This window comes from Poecilia reticulata, chromosome 8 (genome assembly GCF_904066995.2).
Source record: "Poecilia reticulata chromosome 8, P_reticulata-male-v2, whole genome shotgun sequence".
NCBI classification, from domain to species: domain Eukaryota; kingdom Metazoa; phylum Chordata; class Actinopteri; order Cyprinodontiformes; family Poeciliidae; genus Poecilia; species Poecilia reticulata.
The window spans coordinates 19,899,094-19,923,272 of NC_088837.1; the positions used below are offsets into that span (position 1 = coordinate 19,899,094).

General features: G+C 37.5%; 1 long non-coding RNA gene across 2 annotated transcripts in view; it reads right to left on the bottom strand.

Moving 5' to 3' along the window:
• Positions 1-21,303: 21,303 nt before the first annotated feature.
• LOC145552594 (uncharacterized) overlaps positions 21,304-24,179 on the bottom strand; it is a 31,944-nt gene continuing 29,068 nt past the window's right edge. Inside the window, exons 3-4 of one of the 2 annotated variants that reach the window (XR_014088694.1) lie at positions 22,933-23,073; positions 21,306-22,239 (exon numbers count right to left, since the gene is read on the bottom strand). This is a non-coding gene — a long non-coding RNA (uncharacterized LOC145552594). Of the gene's footprint in view, positions 23,074-24,179 lie in introns of both variants that reach the window. The other variant, XR_014088693.1, reaches the window with a different exon arrangement.

The following is a 24,179-nucleotide window of genomic DNA, read 5'->3' on the forward strand; positions in this document are numbered from 1 at the left end:
AATTTTTGTTCACTCAACAGCTTCGCGGAAATATTCGCTATTCCTAGAAATTTCTCACATTTTGTAATTTCATGACCAGAATTTCTAATGTTTTTAGTGGGATTTTGTGAGGCACTTCAACACAAAGTATTGTATGAAAACCTCTGTTTTCGAAGTTCTTTGAAAATTGTCAAAATGGATGGAAAATGACAAATAGTTCTCATATTATTTTACAAAGAGAAGCTGAAAAAGAGTGGCATGCAGGTGTCAGAAGCCCTTCTGACCCAATACTTGCACCTTTCACTCCGATTACAGCTGCAAAGTTTTTGCAGGATGGTTCCACCACCTTATAGCACACATGAAGATGGACATTCTGAAATAGTCTTCTTTCCAAACCAGATCTAGTTGTGGGAGCAAAAAAATATTCTTCAGCTTTAGATTTTTTTTTCCGTTTTCATTTAATTTATTCAGAAGGAGAATGAACAATAATAAACATTTTTTTTTTTTTGTCTATTGTGTAAGAGTCACCTGATTTGGGAATAACAGCATCAGATAAGATACATTTGTGAAATACTATAGACATAATGCGCACGAGAAAATGAAAAAACATTAAAAAACATCATCAATATGCTGTTTTAAGTAAGTATACAAGTATACTTAAGTATACTCAAGTATGCTTACTTAATTAATACAAGTGCTATAGGAGTCCCATTAAAATGCATCTGTTTGTGTTTGTTTGATACACTGTAAATGTCTAATTGCTTCCTTTTCTATTTATGATTTTTTTGTGAAACATTTATACAAAATTAGCACATTGTGTAGTTAAATTTCATGTCACACTGAAATAAAAGAACAAGTGATCCAATTAACATATATTGTGTTAATTTGTCACAGGGAACCAAATTAAGTTCATCCAAGTTAGTTTATTAACTAACCAAGTCGGTCAAATTTAAAAGATTTACATTTGAATAAAGTGAATCTGAAACATTCAATCTCTTGTGATCAATTAACATATTTATTTCAAGTTAGAGCTTGCTCTCTGTTTTCAGTGTATAAACGGCTCTTTGTACAAATTGAACAAATATACCTCAATCCACAGCGTGTGAAATATTTTAAGTTCTCCAAACATCTTGGTAAAACATAATGACTAACTCATCCGCAAAAATCAGTGTCTGTTTTCCTCTTTTAGTAAACCAATGGCTCTAACTGCTGGATGATTTAATATCAAAACGTGTTACTATCACTCCCTGTCTCCAACAGCCATCGCTGCGACTGAGCATGTGAGTCTGCAATACCCAGAGACCCTCAGGGTCACCTCCACCCACCTCTCGCTTCCACCACAGAGCTTCGGCTGTTGTGACAGCCGTGCTGCCATGGGAGCATCTATTTCAGAGCAGGGCCTTGATCTTGGGTGACTTCGCATTCGGCCCTCGGTCTCTAATCAGATGTGCCACACATAAACCCCCGACAGATCAGCTGCTGGATGTTGAGCGTGTGGAGAGTCCAGCAGGACGGGGCCTCTAATGGGCAGAGCTCTGGGTTGCAGCGTAGCTTCAGATGAACCATGCAGGTCCTCTGATGGATCGGGTTGACAGGATGTAAGAATAGCGCACCTGGTGCCAACATGCAAGCGTCGCTTATGACAGTGAATGAATAACAGGAAGTTGGATCACAAATGCAGAATCACAATTCGCCCCGAAAATTACCTTCTCTGTCACCCCTCTTTTTATTTTTCAGTGAGTCACCCTTGTCTTCAACACATACAAATGACCAAACTCTATTGTTATTGCAGATGTCCCACCCTCTGCAGGCGGATAATTACAGTGTTAGTGATGGGGTGAGGCGGAGGGTGGGGTGAAGCACCGGGGGAAGGCGGGGGCAGGAAAGAGAGTCGAACAGCACAATGATTCATCACCACAGTACTCAACACACACCCCTCCTCGGCAACACGCCCGCTCCCACCCCCCGCCAGCAGTTTGGCGTCGTGCCTGAGAGTGACAAGGTGACACTGGCTCTTTTTTCATGTGCTGCAACTCCACGCCATTCCAATCAAACTGCGAGGAGCACCTCTGCTTCACAACGGCACACCGGCCGCTGACTGGCAGGGAGAGGGGTAAAACGCAGCTTCGATCGGACATAAATCATTCACTGGTTGACAAGTGCTGCCAAATGTTGATTGCTTTTTGGTTATCTTTAAACCCCTTGTTTTATTGTCTCTGTTAGAGGCAACATATGTTGGGGTGCAGAACGGAAACGTCTAAATATAAGTCAGTGTTTTTGAGCCGAAATGCTTGGTGACACTATCCAGCAAAAACAGGAGGGAGCTTTAACATACTTCGTGCCACAAATCCAATAAGTAACCAAAAGCAGATTGTCTTACCAACATGGATACTTGTCTGTTAAACTGTTAATAAGCAGTTTGGAAAAAAAGAAAAGAAGGCGTTTCTTAGTAAAAGTTGGGCCATTGTGCTGGAATCTACTGTGCCGTCTAAAAAGAGACACTGAAAGCAGATTTTGTCGTCAGCAAAATTTTGTTTGGCACAGTCACCCGCCTCATTCTACATTATTTTGCACGTCTTACACCACTTGACGCCTCTGAGCCTTTACTCATTTTGACATGTTTCAATTACAAAGTTCAATGTATTTTAATCAGATTTTGTATTAAGTTAAATGCTTGGGATATTACTTTATTAACCAAACTTGTGTCAGATTTTTCTACTTTTCCCCTGACCTGTCTGACATGTTCCTTAATCTTCATGAAGCTGCTGAATCACACCTCCAACCACAGTTTTCTAAAAGAATCGATTTATTAACGATGCGATAAAACTGCCTTTTAGATGGACTCTACATTAATTAGATGACTTGTGAAGGAAATTTATTGCATTGATTATATTTAGGATTTTCAGAGCAAAGTCACCATAATACAAAGGCACTTGAAGGTCTGATCTTTAAATTGGTGGATACAAAAAAAAGATAAAACCATGCTCTTTTTTTTTTATAAAATACTCTGAAGTTTGTTGTTGACAGAATGTGAAACTGCTCAGAGGGTATATAAACTGTACATGCCTTAAACCCCCCCCCCAAATAAAAAAAACAGCGGTACATCCATCACCAACATGACGGAAGTACAAGAGCAGTATAAGAACAACAACATCATCAACATCGGCAATAAATTTTCAACACAAGCATTGCTAATATGACATTTACCATGACTCCCTAATGATCCTATCTAATGCCTTGCCGAAATGCCGCCAGTAATGACGGGTCTGTCACTTTCCAATGACTTGTTTCAAGGCTGACCTTGCACTGAACTTAGCTCCTCCTCTTGGCCTTTTGACAGCTGTATCTTTCTCCACATGTATCACAATAATAGTCAAGCAGCTGAGAAACCATCTGAAACAAAGCGCGCCTTTGCTTAAAGATGCTCTACATCTTTATGGCTGGATGTGTCAGAAGGATTTACTTTAATTGAACATGTTAATGTTGGAGCGCAGAGCAGTGCGGCGGAATGCTAACGCAGCGCTAAATGTGTGATTGAGTGAAACGAAAAAGAGACTTTGGTTAGATTGTCAAAAAAAAAAAAATTACAAGTCGGTATAATTTTGAGTTTGAAAATAAAATTATTGCTTACAATTAGAGACATGACAGACAATTGATCTAATGAAGCTTGTTTTGTGCAATGAGGTTCCATACAGGATTTATGGACAAGCATTTGGTTTTAATTAATTACTCTTTTTTGGGGGTGATAATGGTTATTCAGCATGTGTCTTTCTTAATAATGCCAAAAAAAGACATTGGTACAGCACTCTGTTTTAATGCGAATAAATCAGTGTAGAGTAAAAACTGCCATGGTATCCTTCACAATTATTGCCGCCAGTCATATACTTATGTGACATGAATACGTCTGTCTTGTATTTGCAATAAAGGTTTTCGATGTGCAAGTTAGCTAACCATCAAAGGTGGCACCATCTAGAAGGAATGAAAAAAAGTATTCTAGCAAGAAATTGGTAGGATAAACTGCAAAACAAGTTTTACATTACAAAGCAAGTTTGCAGCAGCGCCACCAGTTTATCTAAATGGTATATACCTACAACTTGCATTTCTGTTTCTTTGCCACCATATTGGGTTTAACTTTGCATGTCAGAATTTTGACCTTAGGGGACATTCTTGTTGTATTCCCATCTGGGAACAGAATGCACCTTTACTATGGCAATAACTGTGAAACTAAGTTTCTGCTCTCTGTGCTCTGAGGGGATTTGAAAGAATTGCATATTTCTTAAAACAGTAGGAGGTAGGTTCTGATTTCTATAAATTGTCTCCATAGAGGACAGAGGAAACTGTTTGGGAAAGAAAGAAGTTTATGATAGAAAAAATGTGCACCCTATATCACACTCATAGCTGAACATTCAATGCCACCATACATAAAAAAAAAACATCAAAAACTTAGATTCTGAATGTGTAAAAGCATGGTCTTTTTTTTTTTTTTTTTTTTTTTTTGGTTTTGTTTGTTTGTTTGCAGTAATGAGTCTAGGATATTTTATTCATAATTGTCTAAAACATCAAATAGAACATTGCTTAGAGCCGAGCCTCATTTGCAGTTGGTATTCCAGAAGAACAGCTGCCATCGCAGACATGCAGATATGTTTAATACATGAAGACTAGAAAAGTAAGTGTTAAACCATCTTATTGTAATTCTCAAAAAAAAAAAAAAATCTGTCCCCACTGATATACTTAAAGAATAAGCATATTAATTAGAGTCCTAAAATAAAAGGTTAAAAGATTAAGAAATGTACAGCATTAAAATTTAAGAGCTGTTTTATGAACATTTTTAAAACGCTTCCCCATCCGACTTAAAGATGTTGAAGTTTTAATCTTCTTGGCTTCATTGAAAGAATTTTTGCTGAACAGAACAATTTGGAACTGCTGGGATTACTCTGTACCTCACAGGTTTATGACTTATTGTGGCACCAGATAATCGTTGTACCTCCAGCCTTTGCTGTGTTTTCCCTGGGTCATTCTGAACCCTGATTTCCCGGCATTTCTTGTTCTACAGAATAATAGCCGCTGTTCTGGAAGCTTAAATTGTGGCACCAGTATTTTCAAAAGGTGCCTGCTTTTGTGTGTGTCCATTATGTTGCCATGGTAGAAAAAGATTGCGGTCCAGTTGTGCGCTGGGATTTCAAATACCAGAATTGATGGCTAAATTCTCAGAAGTGTTGTCTATCTTTTATCATGTTTGATGGGAGCCTTGACCTTACGATCCAACCTTCAGTTCATTTATTGCATTACACACCTCGAAGGATTTCAATTATTTGGCTATCAGCTATATATAGACACTTTCCAAAGCTCGAAAATGATATGTAATTAAAAGCGATGAAAAAAACAATTGAGATGTTAAGGCATGAAAAGGAAAAAAAATCTCCATGCTGTTATTGAGAACATTTTACAGTTGCAAAAAAAAAATAAAATAAAAAAAAATTCTTCAGCTCAATGAGATGCAATTTTAAATGTTCAAGGACAAATGACGTCTGTGGGGAAATTTGTGTCTGAGTGTGTGTCTGGACTCCTTCAGAATTCAAACAACTACTTCATTTCCACGCAGTAATATAGAGTATCAAAGGGTCAAAGCTTTCTAAAGCTATCAGTTACTCCAGCCTCTTCTCAGCAAATGAGCACTGCAGAAACGCAGGACAAAGTGGTTTCTACATATTGAAGACAATCAGTTTTCACCTTGTGGGAGGCTCTTTTTTTTCAGGCTGATGTTTATTTAAAAGGTAAGCAGACGATGGTAATGAAGGGATTTAATTGAAACTCTATGAGAGAGAAGAAAGCTAAACGGAGAAATTGAAGAAAACAGCATTTATTTTTCGTACAAACACCTGGTCAATCTTAAGTTTTACAGCTCAAATAGTAGGAAAAAAATGTCTTTAAGAGGGCAACGTAATTAGGCTTTGACTAAATAAGTAACCTTCATTCACAGCCTGCTAGCACACATAAAAAGCCAAATCATCTCAAACTGTGGGAGGTGTTGTAACAGTTTGCCAACAGGAGACATTCACGCCTTAGTGCATCTGGAAGGGTGCGAGCTGACACCCATGACTTCCTATCCCATTTGAGAATTGAGGATGACTTTGTTCGTCATTAGCCGTTCACACAAGCCACCAGCTCTGCATGTGAGCTACTGCCTCTCCGTCTCCTACTGCGATCTCCTCTCTCCTATGTCTAGACTCACACCTGTATCCTGTCCTCTATCAAACCCACACATGATGACTCGGTATGGGACCGTGTGACATGTCATCTGCCCATATACCTCTGTTGTCACAGGCAGCGGGTGCTGATTACTGAGGATGTCACCCATTGTGGCCTGTGGTATCCCACAAAGATCATGACAAGTGTGAAAACTCGGAGTAAGCCGAATGCAACTCAGAGAGGCTTAGCCAAAGAGAAGTTATTTTACAAGATGTATGTCACAAAATGGATTAAGATAATGGGACTTTATGTGGGGAATGCTGTCTGTTGCACACATTAAAATATTAATTCAGACCTTTTTATTATCTAATGTGTTTAAAGGCTATGTCCCATTACTGTGCAAAAGTCATCATTCTTCATTCACAATGCAATTTTCAATTATTACTAAACCAAAACTTTCAGCAGGTGGTGATGCTAAATGGAAATATTTGATTGTATGGACAAATAGTTACACTTTGAATATTACCATTACACCAATGAAGCTTCTTGCAGCAGCTTCAACGGTGCTTTTATGCACAATCATAAAATAAAAATGTCTATCTACTTCAGTTTGGTTACTAAATGCTTAAATATGTAGCTTTGACCATTAAGCATACATTCATAGCCAATACATTAAAATAGAGATTCTGAGGAGGGTCATTTATCAGATTGAAAGTATTTAAAAAAAACAAAAAATGAAACATTTCATTTAGTCCACACTTCTGTTATAATTCTTTTATTAGTCTGATAATATTCTAATCTTGAATGTCATGTTTTCTTTAGTTGTTGCTGAAAAATCACTATGACTAACAGGAATGAAAGCTTAAGACATCAGTTTGTGTGTAATTTTTCTTTTTAACATGTTTCAATGAATTAGTGAAATAATTAAGCCCTTTAATAATAATCTAATTAATTGAAAATGACTATATACCAATGTCATATCAAAACTATTCAATCATTTATTGAAGCATTTAATGCATGGCTGATACAATCATTTGATCTGAAAAAAAGTGTATTTATTTACTACCTGCTGCATGTATTTGGGAGTTTAGTGCAGGAGTCAGTCTTGTAGGCGAGCACAACAGGAGCAGAGGTGTGCTCAGCACCACTAAACATCCAGCTGGGAACCTTGGAGTCAATTGTGCAGGACGCAGCAGAAATCTGCAGTACTTTTATGGAACCAGGTTGTATTGCTTAGTCTAGTGTCAGAAAAAAATAGAGTGGCTTCTTTCCATTTCTAAAGGTACCACTCAGAAGCAGGGAAGAGACTATGTCTAGTTAAGTGGCCATAAACCATCTGTTAAAATTAGATATATTTTTTTTGTTTCATCTTGACGCACTTATGATCCAAACCTTAAACATGATAGATAATGTCTACTTGGCAAAGGCGTTAATGGTGCTTTGTGTATTCTGGCCAATGTAATTCATCAAGTCATCTTTATTACAAAACATGCCAGGGAAACTGCTTTGCAAAACTCTCCCAACTCCCCAGAAGCAGCGACAGATGAAATTAGAGTTGCCAGATTTCAAGCAGGAAAATAAAGGAGGCTGACAAGAGCCGGGCCAGTCGGTGCTTCTGTTGCTCCTGAATAATGAACAATTGGTGATTTAACATAAATTTTTTTTTACAATTTGTACATCTTTCAATAAAGTAAAGATAAACAAAAACCATTGGTCTTTACATCAATTAGATGACTTAATTATAATCACTTTTTGTGACTATTATTATGAATCTGGGTTCTGTGCTGTCTACATTTGCCCAGTATTTATTGTTTTTTTGGACCCTTCAAATCAGCTGTTTTGGAGAAAGTAATTGATGCTTTTTACAGACTCTTTACTAAAACACATTCCCTCCACAACCACAGATTGGATCAAACCAATAACACTTTAACCAATTTAATACATGAAAGCCTTGAAGTTTATCAAACTGAGAAGATAAGATTATGTTAAGTTTAAGAAATATGGGACAAAGACCTAATCTTGTCAAATAAAACATAAATCTGTATTTAACGGAATGTGTAGCAACTGAACTCAATTTTGCCAAAAGAATAACAGAAATAAAACAAACTTTCATCTAAATGAAAAAGCTAATGTGAAATTATTTATCCCTTTACTCTAGTTCAGAGGTTCCAAACGCTCTGTTTCGATGTGTCCCTTGTCCTAGACACCTAAATCAAATTCCTGAACATATTTGAATATGCAATCCAATTTTACAGCATCCTGCTAATTATTTGATTCAAGTGTGTTGAAGCTCAGAAGGACCTAAAACTATAGAGACTGAAGTTTAATATTTGTTCACTAGTTTACCAGCCTTTTTTTTTCTTTTTTTATTCGTTCATACGAGTTTAAGAGCTACGCTGCCAAATTCCAACCCACAACTAACCCCTCTAACGTGATGAGCATGTGTGAAATTCATCATACTACAGCCCACTGATTTTTATATTTGCAGAGGGAACCAGCATGAAAAAAAAATGTTTATCTGACACAAAATTAAACTGAATTTTGACTTTGTCTTAATTTTAAAATGCACAAATGTTAAGCTTTTTCATGTTATACAGTGAACGATGTGCAGCATGGAGCCTGTAGTTTGTCTCTTGTTGGACAATCAATGGCTGATTGATTTTTAACATATTTCTACTTGTTTACTTCAGCATTAATTCCCGATTTTACAAATACACGATAAAGTGCTGCTACTTCCATCAGATGCACACAATACTTATCCGTCATCAAGATTTATTTATAGTGGCAGGACAGTCTACATTAGGGTCATTCAAGAGGAGCAAATCTATGGAGCAAGATTCCTCTAGCCAAGCAGAGAAACAAGAGCCAGGAATAGAGGACCAAGAGTGAGCGCCCATTTTCATTTTAATCAGTCAGCTTGTTGATTCAGTTGGCTGTGAGCACTCTACAAACAAAACCAAATGGCAGTTCCTGGCACTGTCAGAGACACTGAGACTTTGGGCAGAGAGATGAGAAAAGAAACATACAGGGGAGGGAGTCTGGGAAATAAGGGTTTCATTAAGCTGGCCAAACACGGTAGAACTCGGCACCTACTGTACCGCCGCTCCACAGCAGCACTGCTGAAGGGCTGGGCTCTGTGAACTCTGCAGCATCCCTGGCAATGGTTCAGTTAAAAACTCAAAGCACACACACCAAGCGTTTTCCTACTGAGCACGAAGAACTCGGATGAGGCGGTTTCCTCGGTGTCTGCTGGAATCGGTCCATGTGGTCAAAAAAAGGGAAGTATCATCTGGCATCATCTGGATATGTGCAGTCCTTTAAGACTTCTTTGAGTGTAATGACTCTCACTACTGATGACAGTTTCATTATCCCTCTCCACTGTTCTCAGAGTAAGTCTTGCACTCGCGGAGATGCTAGGGTTTGTTGAAATTTCGCAGGCCGAACAGCACATGGCCCCATTAATCACCTTGCTGTGATCTACAGGAAGTCCAGAGCAGGACCTTCTCCTTGACTAATTTACTTTATGTTAACAAGTTAAGAAAAAAAGCTGCCTTAGCTCCAAAGTTTAATTGGGAAAACATTGAGCGCCTCAGCGGAAAACAGACTGACATTTTACACAGATTACCGTCGCATCCGAAAGTGTTTTCGTTTATCTAGGCCATGTCTGTCAATTTCTTCTCATTGTTGTCTTGCTCTTCTGTCGTGTTTTTCTGCTTAAGGATTGCTGTGTCACTCCTTTGCTCTGAGATTACTCATGAAAAACAAGACATCTATTTGCCTGGAAAAAAAAAAAACTAAACAAAGATAGCCATTCATATTTAGGAAAATGGTTATATATACTATATATTTATAGCTTCTTAATGAAGAAATTACAGGGTAATGTGAGCTAACCAGCCTAATAATTAAACTGCTACTTATTGGACTTTTCCCAGTGTACATTGCATGAAAACACGACAGTCTCTTATTTATTGCAAGCAGATAAACATCCTCCTATCTGATGCTATGTTTTGCTCCCATTTTCAATGCCTCATTTTTATAATCCTGTTAAATACCTACATGCTTTTCCCAGCGACTTGAGCATTCCAGATGTTCTCTGACCTTTGAGCTCAGTTGTAACAGTATAAAACAGTCGGGTGATTTTTGTGTGCATCTGTTTCTTTCAGAGAAATAAAACACAAAGCGGGAAAAGAGAGAGAAAGAGAGAGAGGGAGGGAGGGAGAGAGAAGAGAGAGGGGGGGAGAGAGAGAGAGAGCAAAGCTGTTTTGAATGACCAACCTACAAGTGGACCTGCTAAGTTAGCAGTGTTTCCCAAAAGGCTTATCTGAATTCAGTGGCAGGAAGATGATAAAATACTTGTCATTTACTGGTAACACAACACCACTTCTTTAGAGATAAACTGGGCTGAATACTGAACAGGAATCCTTTACAGACCAGTCCTTGGCAGGCAGAGGAAGCTGACCAGGTGACTGGTGAGACCCTAAATCAGAGAACAAGGTCGGCTTAACTTTATGTTAAATGTGCCATGTAACCCAAGAGGTGAAGTCAACATCTATGTATTAGACTTATACAAAGTAGTTTATACTAATTGTGAAGCAAAAAGTCATTCTTCACTGAATCTGTATTTTGAAAAAATAACCTTCTGTTGCAATTTAAGTTGCAAACCTCGTACATGTTCTTGTAGACACTTTGATCGTCATCAGAAACACGTACTGTCTTAGCTCAGCTGATCCATGACATTGCTCTGTTTTACTAGAAATGCCACAGCGTATACACCAGCTACTCAGACAACAAAAACAAAAAATAACTGAAAAAATTAGTGATTTTTTTTAAATCAGTAAAACCAAAGTAGTTTTGTGCGCTTACTGTTTCAGAGAGATGGATTATTTAAAACGGCAGTTTTCCTCAGGCAGTATTTCTGAAAAACAAGCATCATTGTTATCCGTTTTCCTCTACTTGTGATCTAATCTATTGCTGTCCTTATCTGCTGTGTGTTTGTCACTGCCCCCCCCCCCCCCTTTGAATTAGAGTTGTATTGACGCTAATGTTGCACACAGTCAATGCAGTCCCAAATGCCAACTCTGCACATTATAGTCTGCAGAGAGCAAAAACAAAGGCGATTATATTTGTATCACATAGTCGTCATAGAAGAACAAGCTTGGTGGTATAAACTAGACCAGCGGTTTCCCAAGTCCAGGTCTTCAGAGCTACTACCCTGCGATTTTTAGATGCATTCCTTCTCTTACACAGCTGGATCAAATGAACGGCTCGCTACCAGGCCAGGAAATCCAGCATTTGTACGCAGGTGTGTCAGACCAAAACCAAATCTAAAAGTTGAAAGATGGTAGCGCTCAAGAACTGGGCTTGGGCAACCCTGAACTGGACCTTGAAACATCGTCCTGGTGGAACAGGACACCATGCTCCTGACTCAAGTCTTTTGCCACTTCTGACATTTCTGCAGGACTTTGCTGCTGCGTTTTGCTGTGTTTTTACAATGTAATAAGACAAAATGCTGAAAACATCCAAGAGTTTGAAAGCTTCTGCAAAGCCCTGTACTGCGTAGAAGTGAGGGGTCAGTGCTAAGGGTTAATGAGCAACACCAGCTATGCCTATGAACGACTGAAAGAAAATATTCACAAACACACATTCAAGAAATAGAATTCAATAAAAAGGATGAAAACAACACAGCCAAAAGTTACTTCTCTGGTGTAAATATTTAACAGCCACTGATGTTTTAAACTCTTCAATTCATTTTCAGATCTCACAAATGAATGCAAAACTCCAAACTATTTTATCATTTAATTGCTACACTTTACTGGTTTTGGAAAAAAAAAATCTAGCAGGTATGTCAAAACAATTTGCTGTCACTGTTTTTGCCAAGGGTTTATTTATTTACAATATTCTCTATCAAACGTCTGATCTCGCTCTGCAAACACGTTGTGCTTCCGTGGGAAGTGATGCACCACCACGATAACACTTTTAGACTTTGAACTCCTTAATAAGCGGCACGGCACAGCCTCTGAAGTCGAGCAGCCATTTATGTAACAGGGTGTAAAACGCAGACAAGCAAATTGTTGGGACAGCTCCATGAAATCTGTGTAGATCGAGATGAATTCGTAGCAAAAACCCACAGATTCCTCAGAGCTGATTAGATATGACTGTTTCCATGTTGTTACAAGCGGTGTCAGTCCCTATTTACACTGCCCAACTTTCCAAAAACTTTTCATGGCACAAATTGCAGAAAAGTATGTGTATATGTCAATAATATAAATCTAAAAAAAACAAACAAATGATGCATGTAAACAGTCTCCAAAATAGTCACATTTCTAGATAGTAGCCTTTGTATGTATGAAGTACTGTGGAATAATAATGTCACTCAAAAAAGATCCCAAAGTGCCAGATCCAATTTCAAGGTTTCACTCTCAAAAATTTTAGGACTAAAAAAATTCAATATTAAGCACTCAAGGCAGAGGTCATAGTTGTCATCCATGAAAGAAAGAAATAATCACATCTGACCTCCACTGATGTTGCAGAGGGTGCCAAACAATTTTTTTGAAGACCTTGGGAAATAAACATATTAAATTAACAGATAATTTTCTTACTGCCTGTTGAATTCAGCATAAGTACTGTTTGCACAAGGTAAATTGGAACAGATATTTATGTTTTTAATATGCTTAAGCTTTTTCTAGTTGTATTCATTGCAGCAGAAAATGATTGCTGCTCATTTGAGCAAAAAGGTTTCTCAGATGACAAAATTAAAATGGATTAAATGCGATTAGGGTTAGTATTTAAACCAGCCTCATTGAATCAGGCTAAACATTCCTTGTTCCAAGTCAGTTAGAGTTACAAAGCATATTTATTTTTTCTGAAAGCCAGAATGATGTCAGAATTAAATGTTATTGCTAACCCAGCTTTGCCCGGTTGTCGCTCAAGCACACACACTTCCACAAGTCTGATTGTTCTTTGGGTATTATGTCCAGATTTTAGAAGATGTCACATTCATCTGTTCCAAGTAATTACATGTAAGTATAAAGTCACTGTATCTTCCAAGAAGGAGGAATGTTCATGGTCCCATAAATGAACATGTTTATTCTTTCTGCAAATTGATTGCATCAACCCCAGTACAAAAGCAAAATGCATTGAGAAAATCCTGGCTATGAGTCAGGGACTGATAAGTTATGTGGAAATATAAAAGGAATCTCTGAAGACGGAAATCAAGGAGTTAAAAGTTGGGAACAAAAGGGTCTTCCAAAAGAACAATGACCCATATGAAATAGTATTCGCTTCTGTTTGTTGACGCTCTTTACAACGCCGACTACCATTTCTGACCGACTCAAAGTGATGAGTTTTCCTCCAGCAAGATCGGTCCTGATGGAGTGTTTTTTGCAGAGGTTATGCTAGTCCTTCGGTGTTGGAGTCGGTGCTGAATCCAAGCACTGACTCCAGAATAAAACAGCCCTAGTTTATATTTATGCACGCGAATGACATCACAAGATTACAGACATCTAGTTGCCTAACTTTAGACTAACAAGTTAACTTGTATTTTCACTGCTGTGTCTCATTTAATCTTAAGAGAAATGAAGACTACAGTTTAATATATCTTCCTTAGGCTACAACTGCACTCGCTAGACTCTCCACTGTCTAAAGAAACTTTTTACTGACTTGACACTTTGAAGGGAGGCGAGTTGATAGAGGATGGGAAAGGCTTGGGGGCGGAGGAGCAGACAGACAGATGATGGACAGATTGTAACCCCTCAGGAACTCTTTGCATTTGTCTACTTCAGCTTGTTGTACAAGTCACTGCTTTTTAGTCCCAAAGTCAGGGCTGATATAGTTTCTTTTCTGCGAGTGATTCATACAAAAGCTTCTTTTGGTGTGTATTGAAATGGTGTGCTTGTCGGGACATCTCCTAAAGTATTTTAAGAATGTGAAAAATTAAGTAAAAAAATGGTTCATGAAACTGGCATTTTTGGTGAAGATGCACAAAAACCCAAAAGATACTGTAATATAATTGGCTTTTGCATTTCAACTTTGAATTTTTTTAAATAATCCACTATTTTCTCACAATATAATTTTTTTAATTGAACCTTTAATCAATGTACATATATTAAATAATTTTTTTTGTTTGGTTTAGTGTGTGTTTGGCGTTATTTGTTTTTCTGTTTGTTTTTTTCCATTAACATGCAAAACAAATATGCAAAACACAAACTGTTTTTTTTTTTCATTTTTATTGTTGTATTTTTGAATACACTTCCTAGGAATTAATTAGTAAGCCATGAATTTTTGTCACTTTGGTGTGCAAATATGGTGAGGAGCAGGGAAGAACAACAAAACATGCATATCATATTTTTTATAGCTTGAGATATGGGGATTAAAGAATTTAGCTCCCACTGAAAAACTCACCCATATCTGCAGCTTGAAAAATAATTAAATAGCTTACAACAACTAGAACAGTGAGAGCGAAGCTGAGTGAGGATCCTTGTTCATCTCTACACAAAGGATGAGCAGGATTGGATGGAATGAAATAAATATATTACAAAGAAAACCACTGTCAGAGAACTGCAAGAAGTAGCGTATTTGAGTCATCAAGTCTTTATATGACAAAAGATTCATTTGAGGCTTTCCTGGTTCTCACTGGAGCTAATTATTGAGAATAATGCTGTTTTAAGAGCTGGGGAAATATTTTTTTACTTTTCCAGTAACATGTTGTTCTTCATACAAAATGTCACATTTCACTTTTTTGTATGGAAGGCTCTAATAAACATTTAAAATCAATTCACTATAAAAATTTTTTTTAAATCTAATTAGCAATACATTCAAGGGAACATTTTTTATTGCTGTGTAACCAAGTATGCAGCAATAAATACTATATATTTACTTTTTTATATGTATATATAAACAGTTTAAACTATTAATGTATGGCTTCATTTACATGGAGCAATTCCAGATGTTGACCATGTGCCAAATCAGTCTGATGTGTTTAAGTGTGATCCTCAAAAGCTGCAAAACTTGAATAGACACTCTCAATTTTCCTGTTCCTGTTTTTAAGCACTGACCCAGAGAAAAGCCCCACTCACAAAACATTTCTCTGCCTTTGCAGAGTGGGACTGTTAACATGGTGGAATGAACATCAAATTCCTTTTAAGGAGCAAAAAACCTCCAGCAGTCCTGTAAAGCGTGCCCTTTTTTTAATCACTATCTTTCTGAGTAAAGGTTTCACTGGGAATAAATGTAACCCATGCCCAGTGAAGGAAACTGTACAGCCCAGAGGTCAAACCCTTTTTGCTGTACATTTTCCTTCTTGGTTGGGAATTAAGAGTTTGGAGAAATAAGTTTTAAAATGGTGCAAAACATGCATCCAGCAGAAAAGGTCAGGACTCAGTCTAACATCTGTACAACCTGTCTCGACTACCAACTAGTACCTTCTGCTATTTATGAGATCCACCAATTAAAAACTTTTCTGTTAAAAGGCAGCAAAAGTCTGCATATTTCTCCCATGCCTTATCTCCTTGTTCTTGGGGAGGCAGATTGGCACAATTAATGCTAGAAGCAGGTTTGTAAGTGTGCTTAATTAAAGCATGGAAATGTTGTGGCGGATAAGTATGGATTTGCATGAGCACACGTTCCTTCCTGGGCAATAACCCCTCTCTGCTCTGACAGCCAGCCAAGAAGAAATAAACCGCAGTTCACAAGCTTTGTGGGTCTAGTTTTCCTCGTGAAAATTAGAGGAGAAGAAGTCGGCATTCTTGGATGTTCAAAAATGTTGACATTTTAAGTAGATTAAGTGTACAATAACATAAAGAATATAGGGTGTTAAAACAAACCAATAATCCTCATGCTTATTTTTTATATAGAACGTGACTTTGGAGTTGCTCTTCAGATGTCTGTTGCCTAATTTGACTTGCTTTGTTTACTGCATCAATGCATAAAAACTGTGTATTGCACAAATGTAACAATTAGTCTGGGGAAACTAAGACAATGGCACAAATCAGCTAACACATGCAGGGTAATTGTCTTAGTAACATTAGCTAAGATTGTACAACTGCCTGGTTTATAATTTGATGCAGTTACTGAACTAAACAGAAACATGCACATTTTTTTAAGAGTTAGAAGTTTGTTTAACCTTTCTTGTTGTTTCATAGAATTGTTTTTTATATTTTGTGGGTAAAATCAGATATGCGTCCACAAGCTGTTCAGAGTAGTTGTCTTTTTATGTTGCCTTTGAAGCAACGGCTTCTCTGTCATCGGTCTTTCAGCCTTTCCCAGTATAGGACTATTTTCACTGTTTTTTTTTTGTGGTTTTTTTTCCTGATATCTTGGCTGATTTCTAAAGAAGTTGGCATGATGTCACAAAAGGAAGCAGTGTGTTTGAGATGTCACCTTAAAATACATCAACATGGGTGTCTTTTTTTAACTCAAACTATTAGAAGCTCACAATGCCATGACGCCATCATCAATTTTTCAGGCTTTCTCAACTCTGGCAATGAGTTAAAGAGGGGTCGTTATGTAAAGCACACATACCCACAGATTGAACAAAAATGTGCAAGGAGGATTTGCTGCTATGATGACAATAAACACCCGGAACCTCCCCATGGAAAAGTTGAAGAGGAAATCCTCAAACCTCATCATGAATAACGGGGAGCACACTGTGTTCTTGATGCTTCTCCAAGACCCCACAAATAACAATCCAAGTTCTTGCTGTTTTTTTATTTGCCTTGGTAAACGTGGGGGAGAGGGATGCACTGAACTGTTCTTCACTTTTTGCTCACCTTCAGCCCAGAATTTGTTTAGGAAACTTTTTGTTTGCCACATACTGCTACCACAGAAATCATTAACCCATTTAGCTTAAGGACGAGCTAGTTTTAAGGAACCCTTTACAGCTTACCAAAATGTTGATTTTAAATTAATTTCTTAGTTTAATTATTAGTGGCTTTATAATGTAATAAGTAACTGTGACATGAAGAACTTAAATCAGTCGGTTAGTTTTGCTTAATCTGCTTTGACAAAATGCTAATTTAACTGTAAATTACAACCAAACTATACAGCCCCCAGCTGTGTCCCACAAAACGATAATAGGCAACACTGTGACATAAAACTTTCCTGCATGAAATATTTCTAAAAGGCAAAACTCGAATTAACTCATGCATATTTATACATCATAAGACTCAACGGGCAAATGTTAAGTTCATTTTTAGATCCATTTCCAAGGCAACAAAGGATTTATGTTTTTACTGCCTACAGCCTGCAGCAAAATAGATCTCAAAATACACTGCATTAGCAAGAAGCACTGCTGCGAGCTCATTGTTTATTGATCCATTATCAGTTTTTGAAGATCACAGCATGCTACTGAAGAGTACGCACACATTTTAATATTGCAACAAAAGCAGATATTGTGAGTGCTTGACCGTGAGTAGAGCAACCAATAATCAAAACAAAGTCCACTGCAGCGTGCAGACGTTCTTGTAAATATAGCCAGTGTGTAGGTGGTCCAAACTGCTGGCAAATGAATACCAACTGCAGACATGACCCAAGAAAATCAGAGAAACACAATGAGGATTCTTCAGCATGGAACATGACACTGTAACAGCTCACAGGTCTCCTCTGTCACTGAATGCATTGTTCCGGCGCCCACGATAAGCTCTCCATGAAGCTTTTATGTTTGAAAAAAAAAACAAACAAAAAAAAAACGCAGGAAGGAAAAACAAAAGCCCAGTGACAAACATAGAACTTTATTGGTGGCATCCCCTTGTGGGCAATGACATCACTCAAATATGTAATTGGATGGGACTGACATTTGAAGAGAAGGGTGTTGCAGGATTTGTGCCCGTCTGGCTGCCATACTGAAACATCACGCTCCGCTGAGTCATGAGGCGCCGTTAGTCTGCTCCGAAAACAAAACTCACAGTCACAGTCCATAGAGCTGAGAACGTCGGCTCTCGTGCTTAACTTAATGGGCAACTTTTAGGCATCGAGGTGACAGGAAGATTAAATAAGCATGTTGAATCGGGCAACATCTTCACTCGCCAGCATCTAAGGATGCTCTTGATTATCAACCACATAGAAAGGTCACAATGTTCATTAATCAACTTTATAGATAATAAAGTGCTAAATGTATCTGCTTTATCATCCTGTAATTAGATTCTTTGCAACAAATGTGTAAAAAAAAAAGGGCAAAAAGTACACCATAAGTCTACCTTTCTGTTATTCTAATACGTCCAACAGACCAAATGCAAGGCTCACCTACAGGCCTGTTGTGCGACAAAACAAAAAGACACCTCAAACGTTTACTTTGACAATAAAAAGCAATTAATTACTTACTGATAATACTGAAAACCAATGTTTCTTTATAGATCGCTACTAATTTTTTTATGATGCAGTAATTCAGGTCAAAGTTTAAATCATGTAACTCCAAATCATTCAAAGTTAAAAAACTAGAATTGTTGCAGGTTGCAGAATTGAGCTTTTTCTTTTTAAATGGAGTAGTGGCTTTTAAATTCAGAATTTTAAGATGAATTAATGTAAATCTATGCTGCAAATAAATTAGAGCTCAACTGAGGCTTGGTCTAACTGCTTGTAATATAATAATTAAACACCACGACTGACCTTTCAGGCTTCATATTTATATTTTTGAGACAAAGGGAAGCTAGTTGGTAATCTTTTGTTTTTTATCTCAAGGGAATCATGATTAACCTGTGAATTATTCTGAAAGAAATAATCATCGAGGCACATGGCAGAGTTAAATCTGTCTAACAGCTCCCTTATGACTGCTGTTGTTTAATCCTCTGGAGGAAATAAATGGAAAGAAAGAGACAATTAAAGAAAAAGAGATGCAGGAAGCTAGCTAGTTGTAGAAGCTCAGCCAGAAAACAACAGAGACTAAATGCTTTGTTCAGGTGTAGTGAGCAATTATATCATGACCCCATATTTCAACATTTATTTAGTGCCAGAAAACTCTGTTACTCTAAATTATGTTGGTTCTCATGGGATATAATTAAAAGCACATGTTGTGAGAAAATACCATTTCAAGCCGTTTCCTGCCTTGTGGTAATCTTCACCTCTTAAAAGCAACATTTGATCGGTGAAAAACAGGCCTTTGTGTTTTCTTTCACAGCCCTTACTTCAATAAACTATAAACAAAATGGACAGAAAATGAGGACTTTACGTACCCCACAAAAACAGAAACAACGTTTTTTTTTTCTGGCTGTTTCTGGAAGGTTCCTACCTAACAAGACCTCAAGGGCAGAGCTCCTGGGAAGTCCAGTCACACACCAGTTTATTAACACCACCAAACACACTGTGAAGTCAAATCAGAAAAGAAAAAAAAAGATGGAAAAAAAAAAAAAAAAGAACCACGCGCTTCCACACGGACCTAAAAGAGGGACGGACAAGAAAAAAAAAAGAAGATGCAAGTGAGAGCCGCCAAACAAAGAGGACAGGAGTTTGCGGACTTTTGAATCACAGATCCTATCCAACCTGTGTACAACTGGATGATCTTTTGATGAGCAGAGAGGCAGCCGGTAAGAAATAAACTGTGTTGACATGAAATCGGACCGCAAAAGTGTCTACATTCCAGTTTGGCCGATCGGATCAATAGTGACAGCGAACTGAAGTGGTGGATTGCGGCGGTGACACTTTCCGTTCATTGATTGATGGACTTTTATGATTAAGTTGTTTGTTGTGTTGATGAAATGGATTTGGTACCAAGTTCAACTGTTAATTAATTTATCATCAACTTCAAAAGATAATTTAAAGCTAAATTTATAGTAAATATTTATTATTAATGTTGAGAAGTTATGTTTGTATGTTAAGAAATGTATGAAATGTAAATACAAATATTAACTTGAACTGCACTTTAAAGTTAAGTTTAAAGTTAACATAAGTTTAGTTACTTGTGTATTTAATTTTGATCACTTTGTTGCTTGGTATTTACCTATATAATTTGCCATTCCTTTTGTAATTGAGTGAAATGAATTTACACAGATTAGTAATTATTATTTTTTGGGTTTGTTTAAAGGTTTTTACCTGAATCCTCTGGATCAACGGTGAACATGTCTATACACTGAAATAAATGGAAGTAAAAGCAAGACAAACTGTTTGATCCTTCGAGTAAATCCCTGTCATTAAGAGTCTGCGTGGGGTCATCCATTCCTTTTCAAGTGGGGAAGTTACACAGTTTAAAAAAGAACTTGACACACACAAAAAATGGTCCAGCCAGAATGTGTGTCAAGAACAAGCTGCACGAACTCCTAAACCAGGACTGCAACAACAGAATGACGTCATTCCTTTCTTCCAGCTCTGGAGGAGAGAGAACAATTTACACAACCTCTGATGGTGTATATGTGTTGGTCTTCAGTTAAGAGAGTAATTTGATTTATAATGCAAAGGAGAAAAATGTTAAGTGAGTGGCAATCCTACATGTCAATCAGACAATTTTCTTTATGCCCCAAATTCTTGGAATTATTTAGTTTAGAACCAACTAAAGCCATTAAAAAAATCGAAGGGACAATCATGTTTTAGTGAAGCCATACATCTGGAGTTTCGTCAACATTTGAGCCTGCTTGCAATTAAGAATCTAGAAATAACAAATATATAATTAAATTGATTAGCCTTGCTCAGTCCGGTTTTCCAGTTTGAAATGTCTGCCAAGGAGAATGATTAACAGTAATGTGCAGTAAGTGGTAGAATGCACAGGAATGGCTACATTTTGGTGCATTCTGTAATTATATTAACCTAACATATTAATAAGTGAAGGCAAGATGGTAATTATTGCAAAACATGACAGGAGTAATATGATATATGTTTTTAGGTTCTAATTATAGCTGTCTAACTGTCTTACTACCTGAGGTTTTAACACCATCTGTGAGTGACATCATTTTGTGCATGCCTGCTCTTAGACTGAGTCTGCTTCGTCTACAATGCTGGGTAGCAGGAAGTGTATAAAACTTTATTTACAAGCGCCAAATGCTTCTCCTTTATGCCTGATCCACTTAACTTCAAATGCACCTCCAGGATTTTAAAAGCTACCAACTCAGAATTTGCTTTCATTAAGAAATAATAAAAACAGTGACCATGAGGAGCACAAAAATATCACCGATTAAACCTTCATGGATTTTTGCATCATTATTTACTCAGATTTTCCATGTCCGTTATTTCTCACATGGTATTTAAGACTGCGGTGATAAAAAACAGTTAAGCTGGTATTGTTGCACATGTAAATATCCTTATTTTACAGTATTAGAAAAGAACTCAAAAGACTGAACATTTTGGTAAAAGTGTACTGTACTCTGAAGCTTTACATCACTAAATATATGTATAATTATGAAAATAAACATATTTTGGGAAAGATATGAAAGGGCTGCATATAGAGAGTAAAGCAAATGCATGATGTGGTTCCTGAAACCAAATAGGCCAAGTGGAAGATTTGGGAGTACAATGATTTATAAATAAAGATCCGCACTTTCTCACTCTCTAAATGGAGAGTGAGAAGCCAGCCAGGGACAAAAATGGAGAAAAGAAGAGGGCAAGAGGGAAGCTACCTGCATTTACCTTTTTATAAACATGGAGTTTCACTCAGCTAGCAGGGGTGGCATGAGCTCTCTGTTCAGTCAGAGCCACTGATGGAGATAAACCAAACTGACATCATAACATGGGCCGGATCAACATCCTCCTTCCCTTTTCCTGTCTCTGTCTCGTTTTGCCTTTTCTTTCTCTGCTCCCTCAAAGACACTGCACATCTCTGATTATACCCTCCCTCTCTCTCTTTCGCCTCCTCTCTCAACCCTCACAGTCTTGTCTCCTTTCCACTGATTAGCCATGCAACACCTTTAATAACATCCATCAGCCCACCACTTTCCCACCCTCTTACACCCACTTCATTTATACGGGGAGTGAGAATCACAGACGGCAAGTAATTTGGGATAAAAAGAAGATGGATGTGCCTCTGTGTGAACAACATGCTCAAGAGCCCCTACAGCAGACAGTAGATGGAGAGTAGAGGACCTTTGGGTTTGGGACTTCTTTGTGCTTTTTCCATCTTCATTCAATACACTTTACCTTAAAGGATGGTGTTGTTACCTGCACGGACAATGTTAAACTTGGTTACAAATCATTCGCCTCTTCTCTTTCTAGATAATGAGAAACAGCCAAAAATAGGAGGCGACATAGAGAAACCATTTTAAGGTTTTAACATGGACATGATGCATTCATACATTTTGTCATAATACAGCCACAAACCACTAGGTATTCTAGGGATTTCTTGAAATAGACCAATGGAAAGTAGAACACAAATCTAAATGAAAGGAATAGGACACATGGTTTTTAAAATTATTTACAATAATCGGAAAATGTTGCCGTTCATTTGTGTTCAGCTCACTTTAATCTGACACCCTAGGATCCAACGCCATAGCCATAACATTAGTGAACAAACAGCATCACAAAGGTCAAGAAACACACAAGACTGGTCAACATGTGATCAAGTTTGAGGCAATAATCAAGCCAAGCTTTGAAACATCTCACAGCATTGTTCAATGCGTCATCTGAGAATGGGAATAATATGGCCGTAATTTTGCGGCTGTGCCGTAATTTTGTCCATCTGAGCTGTATAGTTCTGTTCAATCTGGAAAAAAATTTGAATTAAAACATATGGCATGTAAAGATAATTTAAATTACAGTTGCAAACCACAGATGTGCTCTTCAAATTATTATTATTGTCTTTTTCATAAAATGATCCCATGTCAAGCCTTGACGAGGTCAACAGTAACTTTTTACCTCCTCTGACTGATGGTGAGACAGAAAGGTTCACGTTGTTCTTTGCACACAGCTGGTACCAAAAATAAGGTGTCACACCGGCTCATTGTCACTGTGAATGAAAAACTGGCAAGCTGAAGGGAACTTTAAGCTGATGTCCTTCTGTAAGAAATGGGGAAAAAAACAACATTAATACCTGAGTATTGAAAGAAAAACATACGAAAATGAACTTATTTCTCTGCAGATTTTGACAAAGTTTGTCAGAATATTGTGAATACCCATTAAAGTATGATATTGCAAGCCACTGCTGTACTCTCAGCTTTACTTTGGCTCCCAACGTCACAATGAAAGGTCAATTAAACTAAAATCTTTAAAGTGAACTCTGCATTTATGAATGTTAAGATTACAAAAGATGGCATCCAATCGGCCAATACTGCATCACTTTTGTGGATTTGTCTGGCTGTATTCATTACACTATCAAAACAAAAGGTGGAGAAAAGACACAATGAATGCCTTAGTCTCTAAGCTTTCTCACCTTCTGCACCCAGCCATTGTTATATCAGCTTCAAAGGCCATCAGTGACTAATGACATCATGACTACATGAGGACAAACCTCTCACTAGATCATGTACAACCTCAGGGTCATTGTGTTCTTAACATATGTCCTGCCAACACTGAGAAAGGAGATTAGTAGAGCAGCTGACATCAAGGCTGAATGAGTACAAAGATTTTGTTCTTTAACACAAGGCTCCACTTTAAATACACTGGATGCAAATGCAAATGAAATATTAATATACATCTAAGAGGAAGCGCATGCATTTATGTTGGCGCTCATCTGCCATGATGGGGCTGATGGTAAAAAAGTGCAAACCCCTCAAGGCCTGGTGACATGGACAACTGCAGAAGGTGTGTCCTTAACAATCACATCTTTTTTTACAACACGTTCAGACCAGGGAACTAAATACAACAAATGGCAGCAGCCTAAAATTAATTACAAAACCTGTAGATGACTTTTTGGCTATTCAAGAGAATCATCAATTGGAAGAAGATTACACTAATTTATAAAGGTTGCAGTTCTTTTTTGTTTGTTTTTTTATGATCCGTCGTTCTCTTTTTTGAGCTGGTTCAACGCAGTCTGCTGAATCCACAATTTGCAACAATGGCCTCACTCCATGTAAAAAAAAAGAAAAAAAAGCCTACTGCATTGGAAATATGGTGGAAAAACAGTGTTCTTCATCCTCCTCAATGCCACACTATTCTCATTTTCT